This window comes from Morus notabilis, unplaced genomic scaffold (assembly GCF_000414095.1).
Source record: "Morus notabilis unplaced genomic scaffold, ASM41409v2 Scaffold533, whole genome shotgun sequence".
NCBI lineage: Eukaryota > Viridiplantae > Streptophyta > Magnoliopsida > Rosales > Moraceae > Morus > Morus notabilis.
This window is the reverse complement of record NW_010362301.1, coordinates 16,522-33,348: the sequence shown is the minus strand read 5'-3', so window position 1 is coordinate 33,348 and position 16,827 is coordinate 16,522. Positions and strand designations below refer to the sequence as shown.

Below are 16,827 nucleotides of genomic sequence, written 5' to 3'. Positions count from 1 at the left end.
CAACACTCTGCGCCCCCCCCCCCCCCCCCTTTTGCGCGTATTTTTTTGTAAAGAAAACTAGTTGAGCTCTGCATGCTCCGTGTATTAAGTTCTAATCATTGCGTTATTAAAATTATATAACATCTAAATATAAAATTTTAAAAAGAAACCAAAATGAAAAAAAAAAAGACTGAAATAAATAAAATTTAGGGCGAAAGAGACCAAAACGAGAAAAAATAAAATTTCGGGGTAAAAGTAAAAAATGGGTAAAAAAAGGACTAGAGTGAAGAAATAAATAAGTTTTAGAGTAAAAGAAACTAAAACAGAAAAAAATAGAAAAATAAAAAAAAGGTAAAAAAAGACTAGAATGAAGAAATAAATAAGTTATAGGGTAAAAGGGACCAAAACAAAAAAAAAAGATACAATTTCAGGAAAAAATAAAAATAAAAAGAGACAAAAACATAGAAATAAATAAGTTTAGGATAAAAGAAACCAAAATAAAAAATAAAATTTCATGACTAAAAATGAAGAAATAAATAAATTTTAGGGCCAAAACACCAAACCAGAGAAAGAATAAAGTTACAATGCAAAAATTTTAAAAAAAATTAAAAAAGACCAAAATAAAAAAAATAAATAAGCTTTGGGGACTAAAATTATCTAAATAATAGATATTACAGATTATATCTTTCTATTTCTGACACATAATTGCACGTGGAAATAATATATCCACAATATACGCAACTTAGAACAAAACTGTATTCATATAAATTATAAATTATTTGCAGAGGAACTTTCAGAAAAAAAGTTAAATGAAGCTAATGACATGGGAATTAAAAAGACCAAGTTAAACATCTAACTAATACAATCTACAGTGTTGTTTAAAAACTATTATGTAAATAAATTCGAATGAGACGAGGCTTAATTAAAATTCTTTAAACTTTTTAGGTCACAAAGCGCAATTGTGTGTAGCAGAGCGGAGTTAAAAATTAGTTTTTAATATTCAATAGAGATATAGTTATATATTTCTAGCACGTTCGGTTTATAAATTTGAGTAGAACTTTTCGAAAGAAATTTAAATTTTTGTGAAAAAATCATTATAGAAAAAATGTTTAATTGTAATTTAAATCTATGAAACAAATAGATGCTTCAATTATTAAGTAGGATATAATTGTTTTTAATTATTAAGTAGGGTAAAATTGTAGCTTTCTTACAAAATGCAAAATGTCATTTCTATTTTTTACCATTCTCATTAATTAAGGAGAACCATTAAAATTTTTGGTAGTAAAGGTTTTGAGGGAAAAAAACACTTGTCGATCATCTCGTTCAGGCCTCTTTTTTTTTTTTTTTGGGCAGCCCTGATAACACGTGGAGATGTTAGTTGGTTGATGTCTAGTAGGAAGGATATATTATGTGCGTTTGGAACTCATTTTAAAATGATTTTATTTTTTATATGAAAATGAAAATGAAAACGTTTTCAATCTCATATAGAAATTATTTTTGAAAATACGTTTGGTAGTTTTATCAAGAGATTATTTTCAGTGTAAAAAAAAACTCATTAATGTCTCTCTTTCTCTCTCTACTCGAGAGGAGAAAATGAAAACAAAAAATGAAGGGTGCGTTTGGAATTGGTTCCAAGACGTTTTTATTTTTTGTATGAAAATGAAAACGCCAAACGCGTTTTTTGTAGGCGTTTTCAGTTTTTTTTCTCGAAAATTGTGAAAAATGAAAACGAGACCAAAAACAAACAGGCCCGAAACATTTCTCTCTCATTTTACACTAAACTAAAAAATCATTTTCATTTCCGTTTTTTGTCTTTGTTGCGCCAAACACCGTTTTAAAAACGTTTTTATTTTTTTTTTTTCAAAAAATGTGAAAAATAAAAACAGAATCAATTCCAAATACGGCCATTATCACCGATTGAGGGGCAATAACGTAATATGACATGTATATAATAATGAAGAAACGCACTTTAAGAAAGAAAAATACGACACAGAAACGAACATGTAACTTTCTGTAATAACAAGTGTATCTTTTTTTGGAAGTAAATGCATACATGACATAGTCGCATGTACATTGCTCGAATTGTGGTGATTCATTTCATGTGTGTTTAATGTCGTATGCTATAGCGTCGTTATAATTGTGAAGATTGAAGAAAGTTGTTTGTATATCAAATAACAAGTTGTACTGTACAAAAGCATCCAAAAAAAAAAAAAAAAGCAAAGTCCTCTATGTTCGTAATTGTGCTATTGAAGTTGTCAATAGCGAGTACAAGTCAATAAGAAAACTTCTAATATTTTCAACACATTAAATGAGTAAAATAAAATACATTATACGACTCATGGAATAGAAAAGGGCAACATTTTTACTTGTGGATAAGGCACTAAGTTTTCTTAGAATTGTTCATTAACGATATACTCAATTTTTTAAGACTCGTCGTCTTTGATTCATTAACAATATACTCAATTTTTCAAGACTCTCATCGTCTTCTTGTTTCTATGCCAGTTTTCTCTATAGTTGAGGGTTTAGTTTCAGATCATTTAATCCTTTAAAAAGAGAATCAGAGTGTAAAATTCCAATAGTTTGTTTTCATTATGCCTGCAAATAAGTAGGAAATTTTTTACAGGAAAAGAACTAAGCTTGTTTGATATTTGGGATCTTCCTTTTAGTCATGCAAATTAAAGCTGCGTTTATATTATTTCATAAATCAAAATAGGCTATAGTAGTTAGCCATGTAATGAATCTTTCACACTCAAGAAATAAAACTTCTTACGATGTCAATTTATCAGATTAATTTTGACGCCTCATGTTATAATTTATCCATTCCACAATAATAAGAACTAAAATCGTTGCCTACTATGTTCCAACTAAAATTAAAGGCCTACAACACAAAAACACAAAAATACCAGACTAAACCTCTACAAATTAACAATGAACTCTTAATCCAACAACACTCAAATGTTTCAGATAGTATAAATTCTTGTCAATATCTAAGATTTAACACTTTAAGAAAAAAAGAAGCATTTCAAATCCGCTCAAAAAGGAAAAAAGAAAAAATAATAATAAATTCATAACAAACTGAATAATTTCAACAACTCACAGACCCAATAATAACTTTGGATGTGAGTAACTTAGGTAATATTGACAAATATCTCTTAAAAGTACATAAGTCAGACTTTTTACCATTTACTCTTGATTCATAACCTTTTTAGTCAAATAATTACACTAACAAAATAGTATTTATTAAAATTAAGAGGTAAATGTTCGGACTCATGCACTCTTTAGGATAAATTCTTCATTTTTTTGAGTAAACACTTTGAATGCAAGAGTATGGATAAAAGGCCTGACAATAAAAATAAAACATATCAATAACTTCTTCCCTACAATTTAACATGGGTTCCAAAACAAGTCATGCTTGCTAACATTACAGCCCAAAAGATAGCATTAGAAATGCCTTTAAGTTGCCAATACAGGTGCATAAGGACTAGGACAATATTGATTTCTTGCTATCTTTAGATACAAAAAGGGAAAACACAGAAAACCAGCTAAAGTGAAAATAGGCAAAAAAGCATCAATAGTTGGTAATCTCATTTCGTGATCTCAACCACTTCTCTCCTGCTTCGAACCCAAGTGTTTTGCCCTCTGCTTCTTTGTTGTGAAAGCAGGATTGGGTGTATCAGATTTCATCATTTGCTTTTTATGCTACTTGACTCTGCATCAGAAGGATTGATATGTTCTAAATTAGTGCACACTGCAGCCTTAAATATCACTGTGAAATCTAACTTCCCATGCGTTTCTTCTCCCACTGCAAACTCTTCCTCATGTTTAAGATAATGAAACCTCATCACCAATACAAAACTAAAGAAATAGTAGGACTCACAATATCTACTACTTTCAACTCAACTAAAAACTAAAGAAATTTAAAAAGAGGAACAATGTCTTCGATTTGGTCTATTTCCATACTAAACTTATTAAAACTGCATTATTTACGGCTTTTCTATGTTTTTTACATTTCAAATAAACACAATCACAAGTTACGGCTTTTCTATGTTTTTTACATTTTAAATAAACACAATCACAAGTTCGGATGTCACTTATTCTACGAATAATTTAAACTACATTGAGAATTCCCAATACCAAGCACACTTTATAGTATTTCTATTACATCTAAATATGGATAACATTTCAACTAAATAACCATTCTTCTGAGTAGAGCATACATTTTAAAATGCAATATAAGATTAGACAGGCAACCGTTTCACTTCGTATAATTCACTGCAATATAAAATAGGTTGAGAAATGAAACCCCAACTTACACATAATAAACAAAATCCCACAACTACTGTTGGAACTTTGGGCTGGCGGGCCTGCCTGAAGCCTGAATTTTTCGAGCTCGGCAGGTAGGCGAAAAGGCCGGCCCATTCAACTCCATTTTTTGGGCTCAAGCTCGGGCTGCCCAAAAATGTACAATTCACTGGAGCTCACCGTTGTGATATCGCCGCCCGTCAGAATTTTTTTGTATTTTTTCACTCAGGCCCGAATTGCCTGAAGCCCGAGCCCGACCAATGGATATAGTTTTAACCGTTGGTGCCTGACCCGACCCGAAGCCTGAACTGCCTGAATCCAACTGCTCTTTTTTTTTTACCGTTGCCTGATTTTTGGCCCGAGCCCGACCCGTCAAGACAAAAAATAACCGTTAAGTGGATCCGAATTTAGGGAAAAAAATCAATTTTTTAACCAAAAAATTTCCCAATAAATACCCCCATCCTCCACACATTTTCTCATTCAAACTTTCTCAATCCCTCTAAATTTCTCTCAATTCTCTTAATCTCTCTCAATCTCTCAAATCTCTTTCCCAATTTTCCAAAAATGATCACAATATCCTTAAGCTCTCTCTCTCAAATCGCTCTTATTTTTTATAATCGATTCTTTTGTTTATAGTGATATTCTAGTTGATGCCCAACACAATGTGGGAGAAGGGCAATTTCCCACTAATGAATTTCTTATGCAAGAATCTGCTAATCCGAGTCATGGTGGACGAACTGGATGTCGTGGTCGCAATGATGGTGCGCGTAGAGAAGCAGCGAGTGCAAGTGATACTGCGTTTGCAACTGTTGCAACCTCCAAGAGGAACACTGAAATGCATTGCAAAGGGACATTGTTGAAGCCTTGGTCTGTATTAAGAATTGGGATCGTGTCAATCAAAATTTAAAGGATACAATTTCGGTAGCAAGTCAAGAATGGATTGATTAATTTAATAGATTAACATATTTTGACGACGATCATTCAGCTTCAAATTAAATTGTAATTTGTAAATATGTATTTGCTTTCGACATTGTAATTGTATATTTAGACTTTGTAAGTTTGTAAAATTTATAATTCGTCACAAAATGATTTCACTCTTTTTTCCTTACCAAGTTTTTATCCCAATTGAGTTTTTCTTTTTAAGGTTTTTAACGAGGCAATCATGAATTACGAATTTAAAAATTAATATACAAAATTTATTTATTAAATTGTGTTAATAATGTGTGTTGAATGTTGATTTTAGTTTTTATATAATTTTAACACAAAATAACTTAATAATTATTTATATACAAATACAATTACTAAATAATAGTGTATTATATAAAAAATATATATACAATATCATAAAAATTAAAAAATATAAAAATATATATTTTTTAGGCAATTCGGGCAGGCTCGGGCAGCCAAAACCAGGCCCGCGGCCCGTCCACGGGCCTTCTCGGGCTCGGGTGGGTGGCCCAAAAAATTCGGGCGGGTCAAGTCAAACATCGAGCTCAAAATTGATTTTTTCGGGCGGTCACAGAAGGCCCGTTCAAAGTCCCAGCACTACCCACAACTTAAAGTTCAAACGACAATCCGTCGAACTATATGATAACTGAATATTTAAACCATTATAATAATCTATCACGGTACTATAATGATTTTTGAGATTTGGCTTATCATATAGTTTGTCGTAGATGGGATTCATAATGCCTATGGGTGTATTTGGAACTCGTTTCAAAATGATTTTATTTTTTGTATGAAAATAGAAATGAAAACGTTTTCAATCTCAGACAGAAATCATTTTTAAAAATGCATTTGGTAGTGTTATCAAGAGATTATTTTTAATATAAAAAAATCTATTAATGTCTCTCTCTCTCTACTCAAGAGATGAGAAAACGGAAACACAAAATGAAAAACAACTAAAGTCGTTTTTCATTTCTCTCCCATTTTACACTAAACTAAAAAAATCGTTTTCATTTCCGTTTTTTGTCTTTAATTGTGCCAAACGCCGTTTCTCTCCCGTTTTCATTTTTTTTCTCAAAAAATGTGAAAAACAAAATTAAAAACAACTCCAAACACAACCTATATTTCTGCCTTTTTTTCCATCGCTTCTTCAACATCCCTGCAAAGGCAAACCAAACAATGGGGTGGATGGGCAAATAATAAATTGATTAATATTGAATCTCTTTGATTACTTTGTTCAATTATTTGGTTTCAATTTTTTGGGTTGATTGTCTAAATTTTGATCTTGTATTCAAGGTTTTTTGAGGAATGAGGAGAGATGCTCTTTCGTTTTATTTTTTAATTGTTTTTTTAAATATTTTTAATAGGTTTTTAATGTTAATGTTGAGTAAATTAATAAGAAGGGTAAGAAAGTGAGAGAATTCTAGAGAGAGAAGCAATAAAGAAGGAGAATAGTCCGACCGGCACCTAGAAGTGCATATTCGGTTAGTCAGCCCCCAAAATACACTCACACGCTCTACGTTGGCCAATCTCCACGATGATGGAGTTCGTGTTGGTGTTTTCTTCTCTTTTTTTAGTTGTTCGTAGAATAAAGGCAATCATTCTATCGTTTTGGTGTTTGTTTCCCCCCACAAATCGCTATATTTGTGTGGGCTTTAGTTATTTTTATTGTTTTTAGTTGTGTTCCCCCGCCAAGCTATAATTTTGTGTGGGTTTTGTATTGTTTTTTTATCTTCTATATGTCTTTAGCCAAATCTCTTGCTTCGGTGAGCTTGATTTAGAAGACTAATAGTCTTTAGAGATCGGTCTTTGCAAAGAGTTTGCTATAGCCGTTTTGGGAGAACCAAGCGTGGAGGGAGAATTAAACTAGCCAAGAGAAGTGCTCTAAATTGTGTCCATTATCGAAACTTGGATCCCTATACTAGGACGCCAACAGATCTACCGATTTTAGCTTGTTGTATCAAGATTTTTGTATTAAGTTCTTTGTAAGCATCATGGTTTGTTGATTAATGAAATGTTTTTTGCATTCAAAAAAATAAGAAGGGTAAAAATGACATTTTGTATCTCAAAAAAATGATTTTAAAATACCTAAAAACTATTTTTAAAAAGACAGGGTACGAATTTAAAATTATTAAAAATATAAGATACTAAAAGATAATTATGCACTAATACAAGGTACTAATATGAAATTTTCCCTATATTTAAACTTACAATATCAAACGGAATAGCCACTGACTGCCTCACATTATAAGGACTAGCAATGTGCACAGCTCCGATCAAAATCCTCAAATCTGAATTCAAACCCTAACATAAATCAATCGAATCTCCAAACCAACCCCAGATCCGACCCAAAAAAAGATAAATGCGGCTTTAGGGAGTTGAGTTAGATAGAGTGTTAATTTAAAAAAAAAAAAAATCAGGTGGTGTTATCAAAACTAAGAGATATAAAGCTAACAGAAAGATTTTAGAGAGATAAAAAAACAGAAGAAATCTCTGATATTATTACTGATATCAAAAGTGTACATCTCCAAAATATATAACATCGTATTTATAATGAAACTTAAAGTAACTGTGCATTACTATTCATCTAGGTGATTTTTATGTGTTGCGCCGCTTTTCTCAGAAGGTGATGGACAACCATATTTATAGCCTCCATTTTTGACTTTTTACAACACTACTCTTGGATGTCCATCTCTTATGATGCCTTATTAAAAACTTTGCTAGAAAAAATCAAGTGGGATAAAAATTATGGTAAAAAGGAAAAATAGCACATCATTACTATATGCATGTTATATATTGTCTCATTAAAAACCTTATCAGGAAAACCTAGTAGGATAAAACCAGAAAAATAGAAAAAGTGTACAGCCACGTAAATTCCCCCTAAAGCTTACATGTATAGGTCTCCTCCATAAATCTCATAGATGACATATCCTAATACTGTTGATATGCTTTCTCAATGTTGTAGTTAGAAGTGCCTTTATGAAAAGATCTGTTGTATTTATCACTTGATCATATAGATTGAATATCAATATCGTTGTTCTTTTCGAGATCTTAGGAGTACGAGAAGAACTTCGGGAGTATGTGTTTGGTTCTATCGCTTTGGACGTAACCTTTCTTTATTTGAGCGACACATGCTACATTGTCTGCAAATAATACTGTTGGATTTTTACTGATAGATAGTTCGCCAGTTTCTTAGACACATTGAGTTATAGACCTCAGCCATATACATTCTTGACTTGCTTCACAGAGTGTAATAACTTCGGCATGATTTGAAGAAGTGGCAATAAGTGTTTGTTTTGTAGACGCCATGAAACAGCAGTACCTCCACATGTGAACACATATCCAGTTTAAGATCTAGCTTTATGTCGATCTGATAAAAATCATGCATATGCAAAACCAATCATCCCTTATTTTAATCTTTTAGGATAAAATAATCCCAAATTAAATGTTCCTCGAAGATGACGGAATACATGCTTTGTTTCATTCTAATGTCTTCGTGCAGGAGATGAGCTAAATCTTGCTAGTAGATTAGTAGCAAAAGCTATATCTGGTTGGGTACAATTAGCAAGATACATAAGAGTTCCTATTGCACTTAGATATGATACTTTAGGACCAAAGACTTCTTCATTACCTTCACAAGGGCGAACTGAATCCTTTTCAACATTAAGTGTTTTAACAACCGTTGCGGTACTTAAAGGGTTTGCTTTATCTAAGTTAAAGTGTTTTAGGACCTTTTTAGTATAGTTTGATTGATGCACAAGTATTCCACTTACAAGGTGCTCAATCCGTAAACCAAGACAATATTTCATTTTTTCAAGATCTTTCATTTCAAATTCATTCTTTAAGTATGTCACAGTTTCTTGAATTTCTTTATGAGTCCCAATTATATTCAAATCATCAACACAGACAGCGATAATAATAAAACCAGATGTTGTTCACTTAAAAAAAAATACACGGGCACATGAGATTATTCACATATCCTTCTTTTGACAAATATTCGCTTAAACGATTATACCACATGCGTCCGGATTGCTTTGACCCATATAATGATCTTTGTAACTTAATTCAAACATATATATTTAGGTTTTGAATTCAGTGCTTCAAGCATATAGAAAATGACTACTAAGATAGCAAACTCATCATCATATTCGCCATATCACGATTTTTTTTATAGAATGTCTATGATGGAGAAGACAAAAATATTAAGAAGGGTGAAGGGAAGATGAGAAGTGAAAGATAAAAATATTAAGAAGGATGAAGAGAAGATGAGAAATGACTTGTATGGGTTAAGAAAAACCACATTTTATAGAGTAAAAATTAGTTGTTTATAGTGATGAAAAAAATCTGTTAGAAGTGGTGTAAAAATCCGTTATATTATCGTTAGAACTGAAAGAAAAATTACAATTGTATACCTCAAATGGTGTAGAAAAATAAACAAACAAAAAAAAATAATATGCATGCAAAAAGTGCAATGAAAAATTATTATCCGCAGACACGACATAGCTATCCATTTACGAGAATACAAATACACCAAACTACTTAGTAAACCTTTTAAAGGGTAATGACAAAATTATAATACGTTGGTGGTACAACTCTCATTTGTATGAATATAAAATAATAGAGTAGATTTACATATCTTTCACTTAATTTAATAAGGGTTGAAAATTGTAGTAAGAATAGAATGCTCATGCTGTTAACGTGTTATAAAAACTGAGAAATATAAAGCGGACAAAATGATTTTAGAGAGATAAAAAGACAGAAAAAATCTCTCATATTAAAAGTATACATCTTCAAAATATAAAACATCATATTTATAATGAAATTTAAAATTATTGCGCATTATTATTCATTTACTCGATTTTTACGCGTTGTGCCATGGACATCTATATTTACCGTCTCCATCTCCATTTTTAACTTTTTACAACAGGTGGTAAGTTGTTAATTCTACCTCGTTCGTTTCGCTAATTTGAGTTGAGATGTGATTTTATGTGAGAGCTTTTTACTGTAGTAAAAAAGTTAGATGTGACTGTTTGTGAGAGCTTTTTACTGTAGCAAAACTCGAATTCTAAACTCAAATTAGCGAAACGAACGAGGCCAAACTTCAAAGACAAAAGTGATAAAAACCATATGATAAAAACCATATGATAAAAACCATATGAACTCGTCTTCACCTCCTAAACCTGATCCATTTTGGCTCCTTTTTATCCATTTACTATTGTTCATTATTGTGAATAGTCGCATAATTAATCATAGTTATTCTAATCACAAAAATCCAATCCATTATTACAAAAAAGAATAGTTCCACGAAAGTTTTAACCATTGTATTAGACTGATTCAACCTTTTGACCATATTTCTATTTCCTAACACGTACTAATTGTCAACTTATATAAATATATATATATATATTCCTCTCACACGGTCCTCCATTTTCGTACGCATCTTCTCATAACTTCACAAACTTTGCATGAAACTTCCAAACCATAGATAAACCCATTTTCCTTTCCAATATCTATAAATATATCCACAAACCCCACTTCTCAAATACCTAATTATAACGCTAAACTTTCTATTCAAACACGTAACGATTTTCCAACATGGGCAACAACAACAACTGGTTCTTGCTTAGCCGCCTAAGGAGGGCAGTGCAGAAGTTGAGACTTCTCTTGAACTTCAACGTCAACCGGTGGCGGATCGCTTCGTTGATCGGAGGTGGCCGATCGTTTGACCGGCACCGGCGGGGTCGCCTTTTTGGTTCAGCTTCACCGATCGACCGGGTTTGACCGCCTGCGCCGGCGAGCTCTCGGGCTCGGAGGATTCGGGTTCTTCCAGGGGCCTTCAGAGGACGATTAGCTATCCATCGGATGATCAAGAAGATATTGATCAGAAGGCCGAGATTTTCATTGCGAATTTTCGGAGACAACTTCAGATCGAGAGGCAAGTTTCTTTGGAGCTACGATATTACAATAGGGGAAATAGCTTTGAGTGGAGGTCCCCTTAAGGGTTTTGGTTTCTTGAATTAATAATTTTTTTTTTATAATTTTTTTCGTTTTTTGTTCTTGGTTGGTTTGATTTGGTATTAATGTTGAAATGTCTTGGTGAAGATGGAGTTTGTTCGAATTTTGAGAGCTTCTCTCCTTTGTGAATTTCCTGGATTTTTCTGGTTTTAATGTTGCAGGATTTGTTAATTTGTTAATTTCTTTTCTGGCAAAGAATAAAATGTAAAATTAAGATTCCTTTTTTTTTCCCCCGGTGAATATGGTTGTAAACCTTTTATCTGTTTCTTTCATTAATTTTATGAAAAGCTAGAGGTACCCGGTTGGGACATGGATTATCCCCATTTTTATTTTTCTTTTTCTCATTTCTTTTGAAGAAGTGAAATTATTGTTTTGAAGTAATTTTCCCCTTCTACGAATTGTAAGAGAAAAAAAAAAGGAAAATAAATAAAATAAAATTGTCGTCATTTAGAATACTTTATTATGTAAGTACAACGACAACAAACGGGACATTTTCATTCCTTAAGATGTTTCTATTTCCCAGGTTAAATAGTTCGACGTATATAATTAATACATTAGGTTTGAGAGGTTTGGTTGATAAAATAAAAAAATAAAAACAATCTAATTCAATTCGATTTTATAATGTTGTACTTAATATCTTATATCCACTATTATATTGGATACGTTTCTCATTCTTTTTTTTTTTTTAATGTTGGGAAAACATGTTGCTTGAATAAGCTCATAGCGAGTAGTTTTGCCTTCATCTAAAGTTTTAATAAGCTCATCCAGAAATATTCTAAATCCAGTTCTTGTGATAAGTCCACCACAACGTACGACATGTCATTTCGTTTTTACTTATATGACATCGTTTATGTTAAATTACATTTAAAATATTCTCTCTCTTTTTAATTTCAAGATGGTGTAGAGTTAGATGTAGATTTACAGTTAGATTATATGTGCAGCCACAAATTAGAATTTTAACATGTGTTCCATGAGTTTTTTGGGTTTGGTACTTTGAATCTTAGGTCTTGTTCATTTCATGATTCAAGTTATATTGCTACACTGCTTTTTTTACATAAATTTAAATGCAATTTTTTTTTTGTTACAGTGCTTTTCTCTTACATACACAACCCAAATCTTGATTTGAGTTGTGCAAATGAACACACCCTTAATTTTCTTTCTGTCAGTTTAATCCTTGAATAATCCCAAATGATATTAATTAATTTCAATAGTTAGCGAACGAATATCACTAGTAGAAATCTGGTATTTAACGATCGTTAATAATTGTCATTAAAAGATTAGACGACGGTTAGGAGAACCGTTGTCTAATCGCGAGTTGTTAAATGACTGTGGCATATAACGATGGTTTTTATTCGTCGTTAAAAATGACATTAGATGACGGTTTTCTTAGTAAAAAAAATCGTCGAGCTGTTTTTTGTTGTCCCACTGGTTGGCCAATTAATCTCATTTTTTATGAGCTTTTTTACCACAGTTTACAAAACCATTATAACTACAAAATAAATATTAAATTTTTAAATAAAAATGAATTATGAATATTAAATAATACATCAATAAATATAGTTTATGATTAATATTACAACATATTAATTAAATATTCATATAAATTACAACAACATAAAGTTTATCATATTTTTCTCTTTCTATTATTTTCAACACATGCCAATTCAACATCTAAGTGGACAAGGTCTAAATCATCATCATCAAAAACATCAACCTCGTCAACGGGTGCTAAGCCTCTACTCACTGATGGAATGTCGTTGCAATCATCATCGTCCTCTTCTCTAGCACGAATAGCTCTTAACTTCACGAGAACAACTAAGGACAACTCCAAATCATTGGGATTGGTTGTATAGAAAACTTATTTTGCATGTGTTGCCAAAATGAAAGGATCATTCCTATAGCCCATTCTTCGAAAGTCAAAACACTGTAGCATCACTATCAACCTTCACATAATTATTATCGACCCACTTGCACATAAAAAGTGCCACTAGCAATCCACAATAGTTAAGTTCCCATATATCCTCCATAAAATCGTAGTAGCTCATTGGTCCATATACGAGATTTTTGTCTTTTGTAGATGAAATATGCATAGCATTGGCACGGAAACTAACACCACTATTTTAGACGAGGTGCTTCTCATCTCTCCCGAATGTAGAAGGTATAGCCATTTATTGAGTATGATATGTATTTCATTACCGTCGACGAGGGTCCTCCGGCTAGCTTAAACAAGTCTTCCGGCACACCTTCATTTCTTAACTCGCGAACCTTGGAGTAAATGTGTGTCCTTATCCACTCTCTAATTGTCTGATTATGTTCATCTTGCAACCACTTCTCATTTCTCCCTCTTTTTGGGTTGCCGCATTTATTCATTTTTGTGGACTTTTATGTATGGTTCCACCTTACAAGCATTATGTAGAAAGTAGAGACAAGCTTGTTCTTGTGCTTCGCAAGGAATCGAGGAAGGAATACCGACAGATTTACCTTTTGGCTACATGTTTACCTTCTTTGGTAAACCATGTGCTTCTGCGTTAGACAAGTACTCCGAGCAAAATTCCACAGCTTCTTCGGGCATGTAACTTTGCACGATGCAACCTTCTGGCCTATTTCGATTATTAACATAACCTTTCATAATCTTTATGTACCTTTCAAAAAGGTACATCCACCTCAAGTACACTGGCTGACAAAGCCTAACTTCACTGATTAAATGAACCGTTAGATGAATCATGATGTCGAAAAATGATGGTGAAAAATATTTCTCTAGCATGCACAAGGTCATCACTAACTATTATTGTAGTGTATCCAACGTCATTAGATCTACTACCTTGGAATATATGGAGTTGAAGAAGTAGCAAAACTTCTTAAGTGAAAATCTAACCTCCTTTGTTTGAATCCCACGCAAAGCAAGTGGCAACAGTTGTTGCATCAAAGTATGACAATCATGTGTCTTCGTGTGGTCATCTTTAATTCTTTCACCAACACCAAGTTCTTAAAGTTAGATGAATGCCTTTCTGGAACTTTGACATAAGCAAGCCATTCACAGAATTTCTTCTTCTCTTGTCTCGATAATGTGCACTTAGCGGAGGTAAGTAAGTGCGGGAGCCTCTTTTCTCAGGAGCCAAGTCACCTCTAATGTTAAATTCCATGAGATCCAACCGTGCATTGAGGCCGTCTTTAGTTTCAACCAAGGATGTCAAGTAGCGTGTCAACTATCGACTCACAAACATTCTTCTCAATGTGCATAACATCCAAGCAGTGGCGAATTAACAATGAACTCCAATATGGAAGATCGAAGAAAATCGACTTTTACTTCCAAGGTCTGATCACCAGCTCATTATTTGTTCATTTCTTCTTCCCGGAGACCACTTTTACGTTTTTTTTTTTAACCATATCAAACACTTGTTTACCTATCGAAGGTCTTGGAGGTGGTCTTTCTTCTATTTTACCAATAATAGCTTTTCGTTGTTTGCGGTATCGATGATTCATATGCATGAATCTCCTATGGCCATCGTACATCATCTTCTTTTGATGTTTCATCCGGATTGAACATGTCTTTATTATGCAAATAGGGCAACATATGGAACTCTTAACCAAGACCTAAATAGGTTTCCATATGCAGGGAAGTTGTTAATGGTCCACATCAACATTGCTTGGGGTACAAAGGACTCATCGCGGAAATGATTGTACTATCCCACAATCTCCTCAACTCGTCAATCACCGGTGCCAACTAGACATAAATATCAATTCCCGGTTGATTAGGTCCAGAAATTAACAAGGTTAACATTAGAAAATTTTACTTCATACACAAGTCTGGCAGAAGATTGTAGTTTACAAGGATGACGAGACAAGTACTGTTTTTGCTGCTAAAATTGCTATGCAAATTCATTCCATCAGGTGACAATGCAAGGCAAATTTCTAGGTTTCGCACTAAATTCAGGATTCTCTGCATCAAATATCTTCCACTATTAGCATACCATCGTTGGCCATCTTATCATGATGCCAAGTTAAATTTTTAGCATGCTTTGGATTTCGATATAATCGCTTTAATCTTGGTTCGATCGGAATGTCCCATAACACCTTCACTGGCACACCTTTTCTCCTGTTGGACAGTTTCTTACCTTCCTTCTACCTAGACTCATGGCACACCAGACACTCATCCAAATCTTCACATTCTCTCCGATATAGCACACAATCATTTGATCGCACATGTATGTTCTCATATCCCATCCCCATAGAGCTCAACGTCTTCTTAGCCTCATGCATAGAACCTAACACTTGATTATTATCTGGAAGTGCATTTTTTAGAAATTCTAAGAGTCCTGTGAAACTTGCATTTGACCACTTACCCGACACCTTCAAGTTCCATAATCTAATTAATCTGGACAATTTAGTATAGTTCTTACACCCACTATACTATGGTGTCTCCGCATCGTCTATCATCTTCTCAAATAACTATGGTCGGTGCACAAATTATTCTTCCATATCATTAATCATATCAACCATGTTACTTCCACCATCTTCATGATTAACATCAACGTCATTCCTCTCAATCCCCCTAATCGCCGAAGATGAACTTAGAACCTTTTCACCGTGTCATATTCATGTTTGATAAGTCTTATCAATGCCGTATCGGAACAAATGGAATCTAAGATCTTGCATCGATTGTCTTCTAATATCGCCACATTGCACACACAGACAATGAATAATATTCTCTTTGATTGTATTCTTTACAAAAGAAATAAATTCTTTAACCCCTTCCTTATATTCATTACTCAACCTATTTGCAAACATCCATTTCCTAACCATTGCTACACAAAAAACTAAACAATAAATATCTCACTCACCCAAACACATATTACTCAAAATCATAAAACATAAACAAAATTCATTATCTACATAACAAATTCAAGACAAACAACAAAAACTCAACACTCATATTACTCAAAACCACAAAACCTAAATAAAGTTCATCATCTACATAACAAATTCAAGACAAAAACTAAAAAGCCAACACCCATATTACACAAAATTACAAAATCTAAACTAATTTCATCATCAACATAAACAAATTTTATCAAACAACAAACACCCAACATCTATAATACTCAAACTCATAAAATCTAAGCTATTTTCTTCATTTTTTATCAAATTTATACAAAAAATGAGAAAATTAATGAAATTTTCTTCATGTTCTTCACGGATTTGTAGTCCTTCTTGGATTTATGGAGAAAAGGCGGCAAACAGAAGGAGAATGGCGGCAGACAGAAGGAAGAAGGGGCCTATTTGGGGTGGCGGTACTGTCTGGGCGAAGAGATTAACAGAATAACTTAGTGGGCAAGCATTTTGATTTTCGAGTGAATTTTCGCCAAATGAAGTTTTTCTAGGTTAAAAACTAGATTCAATGATGGTTTTATGGAGAACCATCGTTAAAGATACCAGTATTGAAAGTCAATTTTTTTTTAAAAATGCGTATATAATTGTCATGTCAACCACCATGTTTTTAATGGTACGTTTGACGACGGTTTTGTTAAAATCGTCGTCTAATTAGTGTCATTAAATTCATAATTTTTTATAGTTTATTTTAAGATA

The 16,827-nt window shown here is 32.8% G+C and overlaps 1 pseudogene; it reads left to right on the top strand.

The window, feature by feature from the left end:
- The first annotated feature begins 10,788 nt into the window (after positions 1-10,788).
- LOC112092252 lies at positions 10,789-11,558 on the top strand (annotated as a pseudogene).
- The last annotated feature ends 5,269 nt before the right edge of the window (positions 11,559-16,827 follow it).